The sequence below is a fragment of the Mesocricetus auratus genome, unplaced genomic scaffold, assembly GCF_017639785.1.
Source record: "Mesocricetus auratus isolate SY011 unplaced genomic scaffold, BCM_Maur_2.0 Super-Scaffold_100026, whole genome shotgun sequence".
In the NCBI taxonomy this organism is placed as follows: Eukaryota; Metazoa; Chordata; class Mammalia; order Rodentia; family Cricetidae; genus Mesocricetus; species Mesocricetus auratus.
The window spans coordinates 26,148,769-26,171,902 of NW_024429207.1; the positions used below are offsets into that span (position 1 = coordinate 26,148,769).

At 47.1% G+C, this 23,134-nt stretch overlaps 1 protein-coding gene across 1 annotated transcript in view; it reads left to right on the forward strand.

Annotated features, from left to right (window-relative positions):
• The first annotated feature begins 947 nt into the window (after nt 1-947).
• The window catches only part of Plekha2 (pleckstrin homology domain containing A2), an 81,825-nt gene continuing 59,638 nt past the window's right edge, over nt 948-23,134 (forward strand). Inside the window, exon 1 of the mRNA XM_040731991.1 lies at nt 948-1,058. The gene's annotated coding sequence lies outside the window, so the exon portion shown is untranslated. The remainder of the gene's footprint in view (nt 1,059-23,134) is intronic.

Below are 23,134 nucleotides of genomic sequence, written 5' to 3' on the forward strand. Positions count from 1 at the left end.
GCTGGGAGTCTGGAGAGCCATGCCCCTCATCTATCCCTCAGGGAGATCTGAGATGATGGTCACTGCTCCACGAGCAGATGGGAAGGCCTGTGCTATAAATACAGTCACTTGCTCCTCAGTCACCCGGGCCATCGGTGTGAGCGGGTCAAGGGTTAGCACAATCACAAGGTCAACCATAGACATTGTCCGGGCCATAAATACTCCTGGAGAGCTTTAGTCATAGGCGAGGGAGCAGGAGGAGGCAGAAAAGAAAGGGGGGCGGGGTGGGGAGAAAGCTGGAAGCCTGCTAGGGTTCAGGCATCCACGGTGGAATATTTTGCTTTTTTTTTTTAACCTAATTTCCTCTAGAAGTGAAAAACCCATGGAAGGAATAAAGAAAGGAAGGCATAAGGACAATTCTTCTCTGTCTCACGCACAAAAACAAAAACCAAACCGCCTCTTTTTAAAGGAGATGGTGGAGGTTAGACTGATCTTTAGAACATAGATGGCTCTTCATTTCTTAGCTGGAACAGCTAAGGGCTGGTGCCACCAGCACTTTTGAATCTGTTGTCATAGAAACCTGCCACATCTCAGATGAAGGGGAAATGGCAGCAGGGCTCCTACATCCATACTGCCAGGAAACGGCCTGGTGGCTGATATCCTTGCAAACGTGGACCAGTAAAGTCACGGGGTGATTTGTTGGAAAGGCCCAGTCTGTGGGGTGAGGGCGTCTTGGGGAGCCCTCCTGTTGGGCCTGTACACTTTGGGTGCTGCAGGCCGTTGAAAACAAAGGGAGCTATGATGGAGACTTGAAAAGCTCTGCGTGGGAGCAAGTTGCCTAACAGCACTTGTACCTAAATAAAGAAGGCCACTGTGTGCCGATGACTGTGCCGCCAAGCTGGTAGTCTGTATTTTCACCAGACAGAGGGAGGACAGGGGTGGATAGACTCTACTGTCACACCAGGGACAGCTTCCAGAAGCGCTTGGATGAATCATCGGGTACACACGCACACTGGAAACAGTTTAAATATGGGTGCTAGGAGCAGCCAGATGTCAGTGCACAGAATCTGGAATGGCAGGTATCTAATTCTGTTCTTTACTGTGGATTTTTAAAATATTTATTTCTGTGTACGTATATGGTGTGTGTGTGTGTGTGTGTGTGTGTGTGTGTGTGTGTGTGTGTGTGTGAAGGTCAGAACAACCTTGGGTATCAGTCCTTGCCTTCCAGCTCGTTTTGAGGCAGGGTCTCTCTTGTTGTGTCCTCCAGGCTTGTGGCTTGTGAGTTTCCTGGGGTTGCTCCTATCATCACCTCCCATCTTTCCTCGGGAGTGCTGAGACACACGCATGCCACCACATCCACTTATGCCCGGGTTCCAGGCATCAGAAAGCAGGGTTCTGGGCTTGTGAGAAAAGCGTTTTTCCCACGAAGTCATCTCCTCAGCTCCTTGATACAGGTTCTTTTGGTCTCTTCTACGTGAAACTTCCAGTGACTTTCCTAAAGATGAGCTATTACTAATTATAAAAGAAAGCAACAACAAAAATAAACAAACAACCCCCCATATTATTTTGGGGGTGTGGTAATGAAGAAACACATCACTTAATTGGATATGGCCACAAATGTAATTAATATCAGATCTGCCATAGCTTGGAATTTGAATGTCATCCAAAGCCCACGTATTAAATGCTTGGTCCAGCTGCAGCACTGTTTGGAGGCAGTAGCACCCTTAGGAGGTGGGGCCTGGCAGAAGGAAATCAGGTTACCCCAGGCCCTTCCTGATCCCCTGACTGCCATGGTATGAACAGACTGCTCTATCACACCCCAGCAGGTTGTGCCATGCTGCTTCAGGCCCCAGAACTATGGGCCAAGTGACCCCAGACTGGAAGCACTGAAGCTGTGAGCAGACAGACCTTTCTTTCCTCTCCTTAAGTTGGTTAGCTCAGGTATTCTGCAAGAGCAACAGCTATATAACGAACAACATCTTATCGGCGCTGTTTGACTTTTTAAAAACCGAGGTGAGGTCGGGCGTTGGTGGCGCACGCCTTTAATCCCAGCATTTGGGAGGTAGAGGCAGGCGGATCTCTGTAAGTTCGAGACCAGCCTGGACTACCAAGCGAGTTCCAGGACAGCCTCCAAAGCCACAGAGAAACCCTGTCTCGAAAAACCAAAAAAAAAAAAAAAAAAAAACAAAAAACAAAAAAAACCCGAGGTGTTTGGCTCTGGGTTGCAGAATGGATGTGTGTTTAGAGCTGATATTCAGAGCAAAGAATTTGGAGTCCCGCCTTCCCACTGCCTGCCCCTCATTTGGCACCTGTTTTAGAGGCGGGGTATGGCAGGAGGACAGGTGAGTTAGCAGTTGGTGCCAATTCTTACATGCTGACACAGAGAACTGTGTGGAGCACTCAGGAGGCCCTGAGACATTTGATTCCCAGCACCAGAGCGGACAACAGGGACATCCATCACACAGAAGAGCTGAGCCACAGGCCAGGGCTGCAGAATCCATTCTCCTCAGCCTTTGGAGATGCAGATTCCAGCCCTTCAAGAAACAGCAAGCCCATGGTAATGGAAGAAAGCACTCCACCACCCGGCCCTGCCGCCTTAAAAGACTTCAGGTCCACGGCCGTCTGCACACAGCAACCATAAGTACTGATCATGGCTATCTGCACACAGCTGTAAGGGCTGATCATGTAGGGCTGGAGCTACAGGAGTCTGCCCTCCATATGATGTGGTGTCTAATATGTCGTATTAAACATCTTGCTGAGATCTTAAAAGTCAAATTCCATCAGTTAATCAAGCTACAGATGAAGCCGGGCGGTGGTGGCGCACGTCTTTAATCCCAGCACTCAGGAGGCAGAGGCAGGCAGGTAACTGTGAGCCAGGCTCCAGAACAGCCAGGCTGTTACACAGAGAAACCTTGTCTCAAAGAAAAAAATCTCAAGCCACAGATGTTTTGTACAATTTTGCTGTCAAGAAAATGCCCTGTTCTGAAGACATTGTCTTTTTGTGTTAAGTTAGGTTAGTGATCAGTTAAGAAATAAATGTATAGGCGTGAGCTCAGACCTATAATCTTGGCCACTGGGGAGGCTGAGGCAGGAGGCTTGCAAATTCAAGTTTAACGCAGATGCTACAAAGGACCAGAGGTACAGTAAGTGGTGGACAGAGTCTGCTTAGCTTTGTGATAGATGGATAATCAGGGGTTGCCCCAGCCTGCCCAGCAGCCCAGCAAACACACAGCAGCTCTGCTCCCTGGAGTGAGCTCCACGGCACAGCAAACACAGATGCCTCTCTGCATCTCCAGGACAGGTTCGTTTCCAAGTAGCTGCTGGCCAGGCACCCCACACTCATCTCAGAGGAGAACTCTAAGCCTCTGGAAATCACTTTCAGACTAAGTTCATCTTCATTTGTCTTCATTTGTGGCCCCCGCCTGCGATCAACAGGTAACACTGACCTTTAATGTTACACATGGATATTAAACGCTTGCTGCCCACTGTGTCCCAGCCAGGACCTGATCACAGATGATTGGCATATCCTCTCATCAAGTCCTACACGTCAATGTGTAAGCTGATCAGTTCATTTCTCCTGTGAGCTCTTTCCTCAGATATTAGGACATACTATTCTCTTCCTTCCACAGAGTCACCATAGTCCTGCTGCTGGCCACCGTGTGATTTTTTATTGATATAATAATTATACATAGTTATGAGAGTCAATGTGAAAATCTGATGCTCGTACATATGTATAACAATCAAGTCAGGGTAACCAGTGTTTATGCTACTATTCGATTTTTGTTTTTTCAAGACAGGGTTTTTCTGTGTAGCCCTGGCTATTTTGGAACTCGCTCTGTAGACTAGGCTGGCCTCGAACTCACAGAGATCGGCCTGCCTCTGCCTCTGAGTGCTGGGATTAAGACGTGCACCACCACCCCGCAGCACTTGCATCTCTTTAAACATTCATCGCATCTGTGTGCAGCATCTCTGGACTCCAAATGCTTGTGCACGGCAGCCTCCCTCTGTGCTGTGGAACAATCGCGTCCCTGTTTCTCCCACCTTTGTTCCACAGCACTGAGCAGGAGGCTGTGATGGGCCGTGGGCAGACTCTAGCAGTCCTGCATGAGGCAGCTGGCGGATCGGCTTGCACTGCCAGCTATGGGCGAGCTCCCTGCTTCATGGGGACATGTGGTGGTGGGGAAAGTTCAGGGCCACGAGAGATGGCTGAAAAGTAACAGTTCCTGTCCCATATATGCTGCCACCCACTTAAATCCTTCCCCAGTTCCATCTGTGGCTGTGGGGGAGACCAGCGGTGGCAGTGCCAGCAGCCCAAAGGCAAGTGGGTCTGCTCTGTGTATCCCCTGACACTTACAAAAATCTTTACTGTAAGCACCAGACCCCTGCTCCTTTGCAAGAACCACCCCACTCATGGTCTGAAATGCAAACAGGGGAGACATCGCTCTGCTGCAAAGTGTACCAATCTCCGTGTCAAATGGAAGGGACTAGATATAAGGGGGGAAGTCAGGTGTCCACAGCCAAGCTGCTGTCCAAGGATGAAGGGCAATATGGGAGGTCTGCCCGGTGCACATTGTACAGTGAAGATGCCAGGGGGTGGGCCTCTTGGGTGTCAGAAAAGATCCCATGCTTGAGGTGGCATTTGACCTTGGGCTTGGGTTTGGTGACCAGGAAGAACGACTATGCCTAGAGAGGTGTGTCGCCAGAGAAGCCTTGATGGAACATGCTAGGGCTGCCTGGAAGCCACACGGAGATAACAATGGAATCATGGGGATGAGGATCTTTGGAACTGGCAAAATGCTCCCATGGTTTCTGTAGGTAAATGGCTGCAGCTGGACATTTTTAAACCCCAGAGACACAGCATCAGGAAAATCAGGTTGGCAGCCACGCAGAAGGGTTGCAGCGGCAAGAAAAAGTCCAGGGAGATGTATCCTTCACCTTAAAAACCCTCCAGGAGTTTAAAGGAACAATCAGGCTGGGGGATGTAGCCCAGTGGTACAGCCCTTGCCTAGCATGCCTCGGTTCCTGGTTTCCCCCCTTCACGCCACAGAACCAGGAAACAAAATGAAATCCCAGATTTCTCCTTGTTTCTCAGAAATGCTTTCTCCATGCTCTCATGTGTCACCTTCCCTTGGGGGCAGTGGGACTTTTGTCAGTCTCTCAAAGGCAGCTAGCCCCAGGACCTTTGCACCAGCTGCTGCTCTTGGTTGCAGCTTACCCTTGGGTTGTTTTTTTTTTTTTTTTTTTTTTGCTATGACTTTTCTTCCCAAGTAGTCATCTCAGGCTCAGTTCTAACCTCAGCGTCTCAGGACCACAGTGGAGTCCTTCACATTACCTTCTGACACTGTAGCTGTGAGATTCTTCCATGTGTTCGTCAGCCCCTCCCCCAGATGTGACTCATAGGTGGGAGGTCATCTGTATCCTATTCCACAGCATGTCCCGAAGCCCTAGATGTGGGAATGAAGCGATAATAAGAGCCTTAAATAAGAGAGGGGGAGGTGGGAGGAGGGGACACACAGCAGAGAGTCTGTGGTGCATGGCACCTTGCAGGGTGTGGGTGGTAACAGAGGAGGAGGCAGAGAGACATTTGGGTCTCCTGCTTGGGCAACTGGCTGTGTCTGTACAGAGTAAGGAACATGGGAGAGCTGGGTGTGTGGGGTCTAGCCAAGGATGTCAGTGTTGGGTGTCTAAAGCTGGGAACATTACAAAGTGGTAGACATGAGGCAGTGTGCTGGCTAGTTTTATGCCAACCTGACACAAGCTAAAGTAACCTGAGAGGAAGGAACCTCAATTAAGACAGTGCCTGAGAGAGAGAGAGAGAGAGAGAGAGAGAGAGAGAGAGAGAGAGAGAGAGAGAGAGAGAGAGAGAGAGAGAGAGAGAAGCTAGGCGGTGGTGGTGTACCCCTTTAATCCCAGCACTCGGGAGGCAGAGGCAGGTGGATCTCTGTGAGTTCCAGACCAGCCTGGTCTTCAAGAGCTAGTTCCTGGACAGCCTCCAAAGCCACAGAGAAAACCTGTCTTGAAAAACAAAAACAAAAAAACAAAAAAAAGGAAGAAAGAAAATGCCTCCATAACATTCAGCTGTTGAGCATTTTTAAAATTAGTAATTGATGGGGGAGGGTCCAGTCCCATTGTGGATGGTGCCATCCCTGGCCTGGTGGTCCTGGTTCTATAAGAAAGCAGGTTGAGCAAGCCACAGGGAGCAAGTCAGTAAGCAGTGCCTCTCCATAGCTTCTGCACCAGCTCCTGCCGCCTCCGGGTTCCAGCATTGTTTGGGTTCTTGTCCTGACTTCCTTTTGTGATGGATTTGTGGAAGTGTAAGCCGAATAAACCCTTTCCTTCCCAAGTTGCTTTGGTCATGACGTTTTATAATAATAATAACAATATTGGTTACAATAATAACCAATAAGACGAATTGGTACCAGAACAGTGGGGTGTTGCTGTGACAGACCTGGCCATGTTGTTCTGGAGAGGACTGCGGAAGGACTTTGGAACTTTTGACTAGAAGAGCCATTGAATGTTGAGGGCTTGGTGAGCTGTTCTGTGGGAGTTTGGGAGATAAGAATGTTGAGAACAGTGCAGACCATGGAGGCTTGTGAATTCCAGAGCAGAGTTTGAGCATCACTAAAGACTTTTCAGGGCTGTTTGCTACTTTGATTTGAGAATCTGTGGTGTGTGGTTAGCTGGGGCTGAAGTTATCGGCTGTGATTAACAAGAGACCAGAACCACTGATGTAAAAATCTTAGCTTTGCTGGGACAATTGATGCTCGTCAGCCGGAGCACCAGCTAAGCAATTAGTGGTGATTGAGACCAGCATCACTGAGGCGAAATCTTCTGGGAAGTGTTTCCTGAGAGTCCGCACACAGAAGCTGTGTTCCAGAGGCAGCCAAGGTTGTTCTGTGCACTTCTGTCTGAACTTGGTAGTGTAAGAGTCACCCAGGTGGTGCTGGTTTTGAAGGCATGAAGGGGTCATGGAGAACAGTTGAGACGTACTGTGTGGCAGGACTGGAGTCCCTGAAGAGAGCCCAGGAGAAGCTATTGGTGACAGTACAGCTCAGTTGCATAAGAGACCCTAGTGTTTTGGAGATCCCTGTACCATAGGACTGCTACCAAGAACATCAGCAGAGGTGGAGTAGAGCCAGCTAGAGTTTGGAAGATGAGCTGTGTGTGCTGTAGAGGGTGGAGCTGGAAAAATGACCCAGGCCCTTTGGTGGAGCCCAGAAGACAATGTGTGAATCCCAGATATTGGGCGTGGAATTATTTACACTGTCAGAGTTTGGTTTTGCTTTGCTCTGGTTGTGATTGTGCCCTGGTTCTTCCCTCTTGAAATACGGAAGTTTTCAACTTGTGTTTGATTTCACAAGAGCCCATGATTGAGAGACTGGATTTTATAGGAGGTTTTAAATTTTAAGAGACTTTAGATTTTTCAGTGTCTGAATTTGTAAAGACTGTGGGTTTTGAGTTTATAAGATGTTTTATATTGTGGTGTCGATGTTAATGTGTGATTTGGGGATGAACAAGAAAGGAAAGGTTGTAGTTTAACAGTGATGTTTTCATGTCAAGTTGACAAGGGGTCTGTTGTGCTTAATGGTTTTCTGTCAACTTGACACAGGAGAGAGTCATCTGACAGAAAGGAATCTTAATTAAGAAAATGCCTCTGTAAGATCAGGCTGTAAGTAAACCTGTTGGGCATTTTCTTAATTAGTGATAAGGGAGGGCCTAGCCCACTGTGCATGGTGTCAGCCCTGGGCTGGTGGTCCTAGATTTTAAAGGAAAGCAGGCTGAGCAAGCCACGAGGAGCAAGCCACCAAGAAGCACCCCTCCATGGCCTCTGCATCAGTCCCTGCCTCCAGGTTCCTGCTCTGCTTGAGTTCCTGTGCTGGCTTCCTTCAGGGATGGACTACAGTGTGGCTGAGTAAGTCAAATAAACCCTGTCCTTCTCAAGTTTCCTTGGTCATGGTGTTTCATCACAGCAATAGAAACCCTGACTAAGGCAGGCAGTTAGATGTGGTGTCTAGAGTACAGAAAAATGCTCAGTCAGGCTCAGCGGCCACCTGGGAGTGGTCTGAAAGAGGCCCCAGAGAGGAGGGAAGTGATGTCCCTCCATGCTAATGACTGGGACTGGACCTCTGGAGGGGTATGCTTTTTGTTTTGGGCTTTTTTGCTTTGTTTTGTTTTATTTTTGATAGCTTTCCCAGTCATGACCTGTGTAGAAGCCCCAAGAGACGTAACTCAGGCCAGAGTTTGCAGAGAGGACTGAAGACACTTCTTTGGCAGGAAAACAAAAGGCCCAGCCTTGGGGCCAGTCAAGGGACTGTGTGCTTGGGAGCTGCTCACCCTGGGCCTGGGGCAGGATCTTCTCAATACAGTGTGTGCTGGAGAGCCAGGAGCCTCACCTCGCCCAACACACGGGGGTCCATTCAGAAGACAGCTCCCCACAGACAGAGGCCTCTCCAGAACTAGGCAGGGATGGTGATGAAGAGGGTGTGTGTCTTCAATATCAGTAGATTAAATTCATTTGTGAAGACAGGAGAAGTTATTTCTATTGAATAATGGTAATAAGCTCTAAAAATACTGAAATTGGCATTTTTTTCCCTTCATGGTTCCGTTATCTTCTTCCATCAACTTTATAAAATGTTAGTCTTTTTTTCCTATGACTTCCTGTTTTAACTTCCTCTGTGTGGGAACTGGCTATCCTGTCTACGCTTCCCTTTTGCTCCCTCATTCCTGCTGCATTTTTCTATCTTGGCATTGGATGTTTTCTAATATTCCATAGACATTTGGTCATCTTTCTCTCACTATAGCAAGTACCAGAGACAACCAATCTATAAAGAGCAAAGGTTCCTTTTTCCTCACCATCCGGGAGATTTCTAAGCATGGTCTGTTTCTTACCCTGTTGCTTTCAGGTACATCACAGCAGGGGTGTGGGAGGACAAAGAGCTCGTAGGAGAGGAAGAAGAGCCCGGGGTCTCAGCATGGTCTTGAAGAACATGGCCCAGATGGCTTGAAACCTCCCCTCCTTGGTTTCTCATTAAAAGTGTGCACCACCCCCACCCTGTTCCATTACTTGTTTAGTTCATTTCTCTGTGTGTGGTGAATGTGTTTTTCTCTCTGTCTCTGTCTCTCTCTTTCTGTGTGTGTCTCTCTCTGTGTCCCTCTGTGTCTCTGTCCCTCTGTCTCTCTGTGTCCCTCTGTCTCTCTGTGTCCCTCTGTCTCTCTGTGTCCCTCTGTCTCTCTGTGTCCCTCTGTCTCTCTGTGTCCCTCTGTCTCTCTGTGTCCCTCTGTCCCTCTGTGTCTGTGTCTCTCTGTGTCTCTAAGTCTCTCTCTCCCACTTTTAAGAAAGACTGAGTCCAAACCAACTTCCTGTCCCTTTTCTTTTCTCCTCTCTTTTCTCTTTCAACTTGTCACATGGCTTACCCAACATCCTTTGGGAAACTAGTGATGACTGCTAAGGGATTAAAGCCTGTTCCCTGCACCGTTGGCCTGTCCTGCCACCATCCCTAGCAGCTCATATATGCAGCCTGCTGGTTGAATGTGGGTTAATGAAGCTTTGAAGCAGGATGCTCAAAAGGTCACATAGCCAAGCACAGCACATCCAAATCCCTTTCTGAAATTGCCAGGGAGGGAGGAAACTCAAGCATGTGTTTGTTCCTCCATCATTTTTCCAATTCCTCACTAATCCTGAGCCAGGCTTCCTAAGATTGCCTTAAAAGGCAATGGTTTGTGTATACAGGATGTTTTAACGCTATTTTGGTTGTATGAATTTGTAGGTAACAGTGTGATGACTTTACATATTTGCAGAGTTTGTAATGATCAAACAGGGCACCTCATGTTTCACTGTTCTTATGAATATGTAGTAAGTGGACAGGTGATGTTTTATTCCACATATGCAGCATGTACTGATCAGGTCAAGGTACTTAACATTCCATTTTTCTATCTTTAGTTTACTTTGGAAGCCCTGAAGGATTTCTCTTCCAGTTACTCATAAAATATGTAATAGGTGATTGTGAAAGGTAGTCACCCACTGTTTCAGAATATAATATGCTGACACTGGGGTAAATGGGATCCTGGGTATACCAGAGCATCCTCATAAGCCTCTCAGGACACACGAGAAGCTTTGGGTGAGGAGGAGGGGGAAATGGAGGGCTGCAGTCCCATGCGAGCTGACCAGTTGTCATGAAACCCAGTTATACGTTTTGGGGATTATTTTTTGTTTGTTTGGGTTTTTTTATTTTTTATTTTTTGAGACAGGGTTTCTCTGTATTGTTTTGGAAGCTGTCCTGGAACTCGCTGCTTAGACCAGGCTGGCATCGAACTCACAGAGATCTGCCTGCCTCTGCCTCCCGAGTGCTGGGATTAAAGGCGTGCACCACCAATGCCTGGAGAAACCTAGCTATACTTTTGGACGCGGTTATACAAGGATCCAAGAAACTAACTCAAGATAGCTTCAAACTCATGATCCTCCTGCCTCCACTTTCTGAGTGCTGGGATTACAGGTGTTCATGACCACTCCTGCCTGACAAGAACCAAACTCTTACTATTGCTGTCTGTTCCCAGCTGTGAAGGGCTCTTGGTTTCCCCTGTGAACCGCCCTGGACCATGTCTCGCATTGCCCTCCATGAGGGGCTGGCTCATCTCTCTCACCTCATCCCCTGCACAGCTTTCACTGTGTGCTGTGCTCCACAAGGCCTTTGTGCTGCAGCCAGGCAGGTGAACTCGGCACTGAGTAGGCCTTCACTTGGTCTCCCTTACTTAGGACCCTCCTCCCCAAGACCCTGTGTGGTTCTATGCCTGCACACGGGCCCCAGTATGACTTCTGTGGCTCACTCCATGCCCACACACGACAGGCGTCCGCCTGACTATTGCCTCCTGTGCTGAGTTCTTTCCAATAGATTTCTTATCTTTTGTCCATTGATGGACTGACTGGGATGGAACCTAGGGCCTTGCCCGCATACTAGGTGAGTGATCTGCTCCAAAGCTGTCTTTATCTTTAGCCCTTTATTTACAGTTCGTTTTGACACGGGGTCCCCTTAAATTGCCCAGGCTGGCTTGTGCTTGCTGTAGCCCTTGTAAGGGGTTCACTGTTCAATCCTCTTAGCCCCCAGGCATCTGGGCTTACAGGCACATACTACAATGCTTCAGGAATACATTGCATGTTGAGGGCGACTCCCCTTTCCAACCCTGTCTTTTCCTTTTCCTTTTTTTTTTTTTTTTTTTGGTTTTTTGAGACAGGGTTTCTCTGTGTAACTTTGGAGCTTGTCCTGGAACTTGCTCCGTAGACCAGGCTGGCCTCGAACTCACAGAGATCCACCTGCCTCTGCCACCTCCCGAGTGCTGGGATTAAAGGCGTGTGCCACCAATGCCCAGCCCTGTTTCCTTTTTTTTTTGTAAGATGGTTTTGTTTTTATATGTGTATGAGTGTTTGCCAGCGTGTGAGAGTGTACCCCATATTTGTGCCTGGCATCTGGAGGTCAGAAGAGTGCACTAGATTCCCTGACACTACAGTGGCAGATGACGGTGAACTGACATGTGGGTTCTGGGAACTGAACCAAGGTTCTCCGTGAGAGCCGCAAGTGCTCTTAACCACTCGACCATAGTGCCGGCCCTCATCTTTCCTCCTAATCCTCTTTGCTCCCCTGGATAATTTTGCTTCCACTTTTCTTTAATATATACAGACTTGATTTTATGAGACTATATAAAAGCCAAGAACCTCCCAGCACTCGGGAGGCAGAGGCAGGCGGATCTCTGTGAGTTCGAGGCTGGGCTGGACTGATAGCCTCCAAAACAATACAGAGAAACCCTGTCTCGTAAAAACCAAAAAAAAAAAAAAAAAAAAAACCAAGAACCATAAGTGAGACATAACACACATAGCACTTTTAAAATGCACCGCCCTCCGTCCCTCTCTCTTCCTATTCCATGCTAATTCGTGTCGCTCCACCAATGCTGCTTACTAGTTTCCTTGTCTGTGGAAGCCCCAGGAACGGAACGGGGACTGTTCTCCCCATGTCCATCCTGAACACTCGTATCAAGGCTTGCCAAGGAAGGCACTCTGCAAGTGTTTTCTGAGTTAGTGAAGAAACACTAAGGCTGGGCCGAACCCACCTGGCTCAGGAAGGGCAAGCCAGCTCAGCATAGGAGCAGCTCCAAGATGGTGTTGTGGAATGCGGGAGGGGGGTGGTGGAAGGGTGGGGTTGGAGGGGTTGGAGGGGTGGGGGTGGGGGTGTCCCAGGATGAGAACCCCAGGGTTAGTGAGCAATGTGGACTGCACACTCAGGAGGGCAGCAGTGTTGTGCACACCGCAGAATTGCCACCCTAGGTTGGATATCTGCTGGGGTGGCTACAGTAGATGCAGTCAGTCATTAGCGTTAGAGCCAAACGTTCATTCCCAATGGTGACCTTGAAAAGCCAGACCCTGTCAAACAGCAAGCGAGCCCTTTCGCCTCACACTTTATTCATCTGCCCATATGAACTCCTCACCCAGAGGGTCATTATTTAATGGTCGGATAAATGTCCACAAGACATCAAACGTCTGTTTATTTTTAAAAATTGTAAAGGCTTATTTGTTTTCTTTGTGGTCGTACGGATGGAACATGGGGTCCCTCACAGACCCACGAGGGGGATGGGGGGTTTTAATGTCTCCATTGTCAGCTGCTCGAGGCTCCAGGGCCCAGTACTCAGAAGCACCTAGGTTCTGACCATCATTCGCACACAGCATTGGTTCCCACCAGTCAGGCAGTCTCACGCTTGGCTTGAAAACAAACAAGGTCTTGGCTTGCTTTGGTTTCTTGTATTGTTTCCAGCTCCTCTCAACAGCCCTTCCCGGGAAAGGCTGGAGAGATGACTCCATGGTCAAGAGCACTGACTGATCCTCCAGAGAACCCAGGTTCAATTCCCAGCGTTCACAGGGCAGCTCACAACTGTAACTCCAGTTTCAGGGGATCCTATGGTATCTTCCGGCTTCTGGGGCATTGCACACATGTGGCACACAGACATACAGACAAAAACATCTGTACACATGAAATAAATAATCCTAAAGGAACATCTATACACATAAAATAAACATCTATACACATAAATAATTGTAAAGAATAATAATAATAAAAATCCTAGGAAAGTTGACTTCCTGGTCAAAAGCAGAAGTAAGTAAGTTGCACACGGTGCTGGTCTACACTAGATTCACCTGCTTGCCACTTGGAAAGCTCACTTCTTGAGCTAAAGAAAAGTACAGAGGCAGAGACCTGGAAGGTGAAGGAGCAGGCTGGCTTGGGGTCAGTGCGCTGAGGTTGGTGAGTGAGCCCAGAAGCTTCTTCAGATCCCCTGAGGTGAGGGGGCTGCGGGCTGCTCTTTGTGAATGATCCCATCTGGGGTTCATCCATATTTTAGTTCTCTCTTCACATCTGTTGACTGGCCCCACCCTCTGCTACCTGGCTGTTTAGCATCCAGGGTGGCCTGAGTCTCAATAGTCCTGTCAGCTGCCAGGGTGTCTACGTATTGGAAACAGACTCTTGACTCTCAACAATGGGTGCTAGCCTCGGGGCCCTGGGGTGTGTGTGTGTGTGTGTGTGTGTGTGTGTGTGTGTGTGTATGGCAGTCAGCTGACCTGGTCCATTTATTTGCCAGGGAGACAACTAGGTCACCGAATGTATCAGGGCATATTTTATGATTCCTAATTGACATTTCCAGGACCTCAACAAAACCACCAGTAAACTCTGTAAGTGGAGAGGCAGGCACACGTTTAGCATGCCACAGACCTCAGCTTCAGACAGAAAATGGGAGAAGGAAGAAGAATAAATGTACGCAGTGTCATTTGAACAATTCTTTTGGCCTGTTGATCAAAATCCCAGCCCCTTTTATCCCTTGTAAAATAAAATGTGCTCCTGTGTCCTCTCCTTGCAGGACCGCCAGCAGCAAGGACTCTCCTTTGTTTGCTCTCCAACCCTCTGGTCACTTCAGTGGCTGCAGCAAAGTACCATGGGCTGGGTAATTCACAGACAATGGATGTTTACTTCTCTCAGTTCTGAAAGCTGGGAAAGTCCGGGGTGGAGCACCCCCATGTTTGGTATCTGGTGAGAGCTCCTTCTACTTCATAGACACCTACCTGTGTGTCCACAAAGCTGATGAGGCAAGTCTGCAGGTGCTGTAGCCACCTGAGTAGAATCTATAGCTGTCTTCTTAGATGCTGTAGTAGCATTCTCTGTAGATGCTATAACTACCTATAGTAGTCATCCTCTGTGATGCTGTAGTCATCCTCTGTGATGCTGCAGTCATCCATCCTCTGTGATGCTGTAGTCATCCTCTGTGATGCTGTAGTCATCCTCTGTGATGCTGTGGTCATCCTCTGTGATGCTGTAGTCATCCTCTGTGATGCTGTGGTCATCCTCTGTGATGCTGTAGTCATCCTCTGTGATGCTGTGGTCATCCTCTGTGGGTGCTGTGGTCATCCTCTGTGATGCTGTAGTCATCCTCTGTGATGCTGTAGTCATCCTCTGTGATGCTGTAGTCATCCTCTGTGATGCTGTGGTCATCCTCTGTGATGTTGTAGTCATCCATCCTCTGTGATGCTGTAGTCATCCTCTGTGATGCTGTAGTCATCCTCTGTGATGCTGCAGTCATCCATCCTCTGTGATGCTGTAGTCATGCTCTGTGATGCTGTGGTCATCCTCTGTGATGCTGTGGTCATCCTCTGTGATGCTGTAGTCATCCTCTGTGATGCTGTGGTCATCCTCTGTGATGCTGTGGTCATCCTCTGTGATGCTGTGGTCATCCTCTGTGGGTGCTGTGGTCATCCTCTGTGATGCTGTGGTCATCCTCTGTGGGTGCTGTGGTCATCCTCTGTGGGTGCTGTGGTCATCCTCTGTGATGCTGTGGTCATCCTCTGTGGGTGCTGTGGTCATCCTCTGTGATGCTGTGGTCATCCTCTGTGGGTGCTGTGGTCATCCTCTGTGGGTGCTGTGGTCATCCTCTGTGATGCTGTAGTCATCCTCTGTGATGCTGTAGTCATCCTCTGTGATGCTGCAGTCATCCATCCTCTGTGATGCTGTAGTCATCCTCTGTGGGTGCTGTAGTCATCCTCTGTGATGCTGTAGTCATCCTCTGTGATGCTGTGGTCATCCTCTGTGATGCTGTAGTCATCCTCTGTGATGCTGTGGTCATCCATCCTCTGTGATGCTGTAGTCATCCTCTGTGGGTGCTGTAGTCATCCTCTGTGATGCTGTAGTCATCCTCTGTGATGCTGTGGTCATCCTCTGTGGGTGCTGTGGTCATCCTCTGTGATGCTGTGGTCATCCTCTGTGGGTGCTGTGGTCATCCTCTGTGGGTGCTGTGGTCATCCTCTGTGATGCTGTAGTCATCCTCTGTGATGCTGTAGTCATCCTCTGTGATGCTGCAGTCATCCATCCTCTGTGATGCTGTAGTCATCCTCTGTGGGTGCTGTAGTCATCCTCTGTGATGCTGTAGTCATCCTCTGTGATGCTGTGGTCATCCTCTGTGATGCTGTAGTCATCCTCTGTGATGCTGTGGTCATCCTCTGTGGGTGCTGCGGTCATCCTCTGTGATGCTGCAGTCATCCTCTGTGGGTGCTGTGGTCATCCTCTGTGGGTGCTGTGGTCATCCTCAGCTGGCGTTGTCATCCTATGTGGATGTGGTAATCATACTCAGTTGATGGTGTATCCATCCTTTGTAGCTGATGTAGCCATCTTCCACAACCACAGATTATTTTGGCTGGGCCAATGAAGCATTAACTTGGCTATGCTATGTTTCAGTTTTCCTTCTCTGGAAAGTCCTGGATATCATTAGAATTCCTCAGGTTTATCAGAATTTATTCAATTATGAGAAATGAGGATATAGAATTGATGCTCAAGCTTCCCTTCTATATATGTATTTGGGGGTGGATGAGGAGGTAGGATCTCACTATGCTGCCCAGGCTCACCTGGAACCCTCCTTCTGCCTCTCAAGCACTTTGAGGACAGGCATGTACTGATAAGTCCAGCTCAACTCTGTTTGCTCTTGCAATAAGTAATACCAATTAATGGATACTGAAGGTTTTTGCATATTTGTGTATGTAAGCATAAATACTTGTATCTAAAATATTAGGGGAGTCGGGCGGTGGTGGCACACACCTTTAATCCCAGCACTCGGGAGGCAGAGGCAGGCGGATCTCTGTGAGTTCGAGGCTGGGCTGGACCGACAGCCTCCAAAACAATACAGAGAAACCCTGTCTCGTAAAACCAAAAATAAATAAATAAATAAATAAATAAATAAATAAATAAATAAATAAATAAAACATTAGGGGACTAACAATCTCTAATACTGTTTTACTGTTTCACATTTAATAATCAACAGATACATATTGGGCTGTGATGTAGCTCAGTGGGAAGCTCTACTAGCAGGAATAAAGTCTGGGGTTTGATTCCCTGCATGGTGACTGATCAATTAGTCAATCAACTATCATAATTGTAATGATGAGTTACTCTCAAAAATGTTCTATCACTGAGAGCCTTATGGACACAGGATATTTTTTAAAATTTTAGTAAAGTGAATTTACATATGCATTTTTTCAGAACATATGATAAGGCAATCAATAGTAGAGTTCAAACATAAAAATACCTGACATTTGGATAAGCTATTTCAGGCAAGTGGATGACAGTCTAGCGTTGCTAGGAAGAGAATATGATTTAACATTCGTGACTGTCAAAGAACTGCTTGCTCATGTTTGAAAAATGAATGATGGTGTCAAATTGCCACAATGCTTAGAGGCTAATGGGTACACTTTGTTCACAATCTTGGGATGCAGCCTTTGCAGACACTTAAGCACTCCATTTCAAACGGAGATGCCAATCAAAGAGATGTGAAGAAGGACCACACTTGTGTGTTGGCATTTCAGGGGGACATTACATTTTAATCTGGCCTCTTCCTGGCACCCCTGCTTATGACACGGCCAGCCTCTCTCATAGCTCTGGCCTTGACAACCTTAAGCATTAGCAGTGGTAGGCATCAGTGATTTGGGGAAGTTCCTAGTCCTCATCATGAAGCCTGCCTCTCACTCTGAGCTAGTAGTAGTTGCAGAGTCATGGTAGTAACATGCTGGAGAAACCAAAAATAACGTCATCCCTGAGACATTCCCCATCCCCGTGGAAGTATTTCAAGACTTGGGCTATTAAATGTCTACAGCCATTATTTGATTTGGAACTGTCTCAGTGTTGTAGAATCACTACTTTCAATCTAATAATCTTCTGCCATGCTCCTGAGATCCATCCCCAGCATCCACGCCAGGAAGCTCACAGTCTCTGATGTCCCTTGCCTCCAAGGGCATCTGAGCTCATAAACCCCCGCCCCCATGCACACCTGTTAGTTAGTATGGTGCCACAAGCAGCGGGGGGGGGCACAGAACATGGAACAAATCTCTCCATGCAAAGATCCCTATTCCATAGCTCCGTCTTACAAGAGTATGGTAACCATGACTTGCTCTCTAGTTCTGTGTCTTTATCATTTCAAAATGTTGGGTAAATGGAATCGCAGAGCGTGTGAATTTCTGATGGTTTTCCAACTCAGTATTGTTATCTGAATGCTCATCCCCTTGTATATGTACTGATAACTCAGACCTTTTATTTTTCTCTCTCTTTAAAGCTCTGCTGCACTATCCCATGGAGTGCACATGCCATCTTCTGTAAAACCACTGGTTGAAAAATATCCCAGTTGGTTTTATTTTGGGGTTATTATGAGCAAAGCTGCCACAAATATTCATGTGTAGCTCTAAACCTTAAGTTCACTGTGATAGTGACCATAGTGTGACTGCTAGGTCATATGATAGCTGCCTGTAGGTTGGTTGGTTTAGTTTTAGACCATCTTCAGACACACACAGTCTTTTCTTTCTTTTTTTTAATTTTTATTATGTATGTATATAGTGTTCTATGCTTGGACACCAGAAGAGGGCACCAGATCTCATTACGGATGGTTGTGAGCCACCATATGGTTGCTGGGACTTGAACTCAGGTCCTCTGGAAGAGCAGGCAGTGCTCTTAACCTCTGAGCCATCTCTCCAGCCCCCACACACAGTCTTTTCAACTCCATCCCACCAAGTACTAGGGTTATCACCATGTAACTCTGTCCCATCAGCCAGCTCTCAAATAAGGGCACAGAGAACTTATTTTTCACTATGAAAGCCTGGCCTTAGCTTAGGCTTGTTTTTAGCTAGCTCTTGTAACTTAAACGAACCCATTTCTATCAATCTATGTTCTGTCGTGTACTGCCCATCCTGCTGCTTCCACGTCTCCTGGTGTCCCTCGTGTACCTAGATTCATCTGCTTCCTGTCTCTGCCTAGAAGTCCTGCCTATACATCCTGCCTAGCAATGGTTATTCAGCTCTTTATTAAACCAATCACAGCAATATATCTTCATATAGTGTACAAATATCCCACAACATCACCACTCCTGGGCTTCATGCTCATTTATTTATTTTATTATTTGGTTTTTTGAGATAAGGTTTCTCTGTGTAGCTCTGGCTGTCCTGAAACTCTCTTTGTAGATCGGGTTGGCCTTGAACTCACAGAGATCACCTGCCTCTGCTTCCGAGTGCTGGGATTAAGGGCGTGTGCCACCACCACCTGGTTGTCATTCTTCATTTTAGTCATTCTAATACATGTGATACCTCAGTGTGGTACATTATTTTAAGTTTTATCATTTTCTTTTCACAGAGTTTTTTGTTTATATCTTCTTCATAAACACAAAAATATATTAAGGCAACTGTAGGCACATAATTGCAAATTAAGACATAAAATTGCACAAAACATAATATTTAAAAGGTATAAAATGAATGGCATGAGGGAATTTCGGAGTTTGATTTTATCACCTTAGGGGTGAGTCTACCACCCAGGGGCCCCTCTCCCACCAGGAAAACTACATAGAACTTTGAACTGAGTGAGAAGCTCTGGCCACACAGTCCAGCCTCTCTCTTGCCCAAGGAGTGAGACAGTTGTCTAAAGCACATACAATCTGGAGAACCCAAGTAGCCTTTCTCTCTCCTCTGTCACTGTCAGCAGTTCCATTTATGGACACGGGGATGAGCTGGACAGTGTCAGCCCCTCCCCCATGTCACCCTATCTTTAATGGCTCCTCTAGCTTGCCATCGATTCTATCAGAGTCAGGAACTATGTAGTCTGACCGCTCAAAGCCCTTTCTTATCTGTGCCCATGGGTGTGTTGTCGGGAGGATGACAATGGTCCTGTGTCCTCTCTGGAAACCAGGATGATGACTAAGTCAGCGGATGAAGGTGCACCTGGCTGAGTATCCAATTCCAGTGTCATCGGTATTGAATCTGAGGCAACAGCATAAATCTTGTTCCCTAGTGCTGGGTTCCTAAAGGAAAGAGTTAAATTGGACTGAACTTAATTCTTCAGTCACGTGCCACACTTAATTTTAAGAGTTTCATGTGGAGTCATTCCACAAATTGCTAGCAATTCCCCTGTGTTGCCTTAAAATCTGAATTCATTCAGGCTGGGATTTAGGTTTTGAACCTTTAAAAAAGTGTGTGTGTGTGTGTGTGTGTGTGTGTGTGTGTGTGTGTGTGTGTGTGTGTGCACACTTGAGCACCACATTTGGGATGTGAACTCCGGGTCTTGTTTGCTAGGCAAACACCCTACAGCTGAGCTACATGGCCAGTCATTTTGGAGGGGAATTGGGTAAGAATTACTTTAAAAATTCACATCTCCCTTCTAAATGTGGGCTGGAAAGACTCCTCAGTCATAAAGAGTAAAGAGTGGTGGCTGTTTTTGCTAGGCATCTCTAACTTCAGTTCAGGGGATGTGATGCCATCATTTGATCTATCAGGGCATGTCATTCACGTGGTATACTTATATATACATGTAGGCAAAACACCCATACACATAAAAATCTAAAATGAATATATTACAAAAAATAATTTGTGCTTATTAAGGAAAACTTAGAAACCCCCTCATAAAGATTTTTAAAAAACTGGCCATGAGAGCCATCGGCCAGTTAACTGATGTTCATGATTTTAGATAATTCCTTGCAAATTGAATATTATTAAGTGCCCCTTTCCCCTATACCCAAAGGCTTAAGTGAAACCAGGCGCCTGGGAAAGTGGGAAGATTCACTGTTTCACACTATTAGTGCTTTGCATTTTGTTTTTTATTTATTTCTTTTGAACAGGGTCTTGCCATGTAGGCCAGGCTGGCCTGGAACTCCCAGAGATCCCCCTGCCTCTGCCTCCTGAGTGCTGGGATTCAAGGTGTGTGCCTGGTGTCCTTTGGCCTTTAGATCTCTGTGCTTCGTGCTGCTTTGTTTCCTGTTGCTATAAATGGATACTCGGGGCTGAGTAATCCGTGAGTAAAGTTGTACTCTGTTCCTGGTTCTTGTGTCTGGTGAAGGCCTTTGTGTTCAACTAGGGGCAAGAGCGTTAGGTGTGTGTCGCAGGCTTCCAGACTCACAAAACAGCCTACATGCCTCCGCTCAGGCCTGAGGTCAGATGGCTCGGCCCTCTCAGGAGATGCACACCATGTTGTATATGTGGGAGTCTGAGGACGTCCTGTGGGAATTGGTTCTCTCTTTCCACCATGGGCTCTGGGGCTCCACCCTGGGTGGACAGGCCCAGTGGTTAGTGTCTCTACCAGCTGAGCCGCCTTGCTGCCCCCTAGTCAATTCCTAAAGGTCCATTTGGCCCCACATCTTAATACCTCATAACGAGAACTGAATGTCACACGCGTTTCTTCAGGATGTAGAAGGGCTGTTTTCCTCTTAAAATGATGTAAGGACAAATATTGCCGTATGCAAACACCTCTTTTGATTTCTTACCGTGTTGTGCTGAGGCATCCCCTGGAATAGGTGCGCCCAAGATGAATTTCACTGATGGTGTGGACTGTGTCATCCACACGGATTTACTTCAAACCCCCCTTCCCGGTGTGACCTCAGTGCTGAGGGTGTGAAATATAACCGAGTCTGAAGAGTAAAGTTCCACACAGGGCTAAAGCATGGTCGTGTGTCTGGAGGTAAGGCAGCTGCTTGGGCCCTCTTTCTGAAAGAGGTTTGCCTCTGCCTGTCAGGGTCACCGGGGACACGGGATCCTCCACAAACACTGCAGGCACCAAGCTGACTAAAAGGCCATGCCACAGGCAGGAATCAATAGAAATGACTGATTTATTTCTGGGAACAGGATGAACAGTCGATTTTAAGTTTTGATTTGAGTCAGATTTAACAGTATAGTCATGTTTTCCAAACTTTGTTACTAGGAAATAATTCTGGTGTGTGTGTCTGTGTGTGTGTGTGCACGCGCGCATACATACATGTGGGTATGTATACAGATACATCTCCTGTTTATATTTTACATTTGATATTATGCATAAACTTCCAGGAGTTCACAAAAGTTTTATCTTCCTCCGTCTGACTTTATTAGTGTCCCTTACTGTGGTTTCCCTTGTGTTATAAACAGAAATTTCCGATGTTTCTTCCACTTCCTATTTTTTTTCCTACTCCCAAGTCTCTGAGAGTTTGAGTTAAGAGATAGGTCCTGGACTTTGGGCTGAGTTGCTGACCCATGATTCAGAGCCAAGGGCTCAGATCATGACTGCTGGAGGGAGGCTGAGATTCAAACCCACATTCTCACCAGATGAAATCCTGGCGTGGAGAAGGGGGGTTGGACACGGAGGGAGTTCCACTGCTTCCCAAGAAGATGTTCGCAGTTGATACCTCCTGGGAAGGGGAAATCGGTTTATCCACCACATTCCAGGGCAGGAGGACTTGGGCAACAAAAAAACCGACTCCATTTTTTATATGCTTTTTTTTTGTTGTTGTTTTTCCGCTTGTTTTGAGTTTTCAGTTTTTGCTTTTTAAGAGAGGGAGAGGGAGAAAACATGAAGCTGGGTGGTGGAAATATGGGGATTTGGAAGAGTTGGGGGACGGGAAGAATATGATCAAAGCATATTGTATGAAGAACAATTTTAAAAATATATACAAAATAATTGTACCTACACACAAGCTCATCTTTATGAAACTGGGCGCATAATGTGTGCACAATTGCAAAATGAGATACTACACACATGTCCAAGAGAATAAAATTTCGAAGAACTGGGAAAAAAACTGTATTCTTCCATCTGTCAAATGAAACTAACAATCTATTATCTCCTAAGAATGTGCAAGCAGCTGGCTCTTTGTAGACCAATTTCAGGGTGAAATATAATGATTTCAATGCAAAGGCACAACACCGATTTTTATTTAGTTTCGTGGGGCCAGGAGGATGGGGCTGGGATGGGGGTGCTGGAGCATGCTGGGTAAGTGCTTTGTTGAGCCGCCCCTGACAGTCTCTGTCCTGCCGCCACTGCTCTGTAGAGACACAGGGAAGGGAAGAAACGGGTTCCTTGGCTGTTGGAACAGCTAACGACAGACAGGGAGTCAAACCCTTGTAGATTGTCGCTGGTTATTTAGAAGCCTTCGCTCAGCACCGCTAACACCAGAGCGGCTGTAGCTCCCCGTCTCCCCCGCTGTTCCCACCAAACTCCTCCTTGCACCTGTGTGCCTGTAAACAATTGTCAACAAGATGGGATTTTGAGTCACCATGGAAACAAAGGTCTGGGCATGTCAGGGAAGGACTTTCTAGATTGGGTTAGCTGAGGTGAAAAGACTAGGTCTAAAGATGGGTGGCACTATTTTGAGGGCTGTGGTCCCAGGCTGAAGAGAAAGGAGTCGGTGAGCTGACCGCAAACCTTCGCCCCCTCTGCTTTGACTGTGCGTGCAGTGTCCTCCTCTAGTTCCTGCTTCCATGACATTCCTACCCACCTCTCTCCTTCGCTTCCTTCAGTTGCTTTTGTTAGGCATTTTCTCACGACCACCAGAAAAGTAACTATCCCATGTTTCCTCTGAACTGTTCCGCGGCACCCCCCACCGCACCAATACTTTGGGTTTGATCATCCTTTGTGTGTGTGTACAGGTGTTGCACTAATACGTACACATGTGAGCATGAACATATGAGCATTTGTGTGTGGAGGCCACAGGCTGATGTCATGTGTCTTCCCCAGGCAGTTTTCACCCCCCCCCCCTTAAAGAGTCTCTTCTGGAACATGGGGTTTACTGATTCAGCTAGACTGTGGGTCAATGAGGCTCAGAGATCCTCCTGCCTCTGCATCTCCAGGGCTGGGATTAGAGGCACATG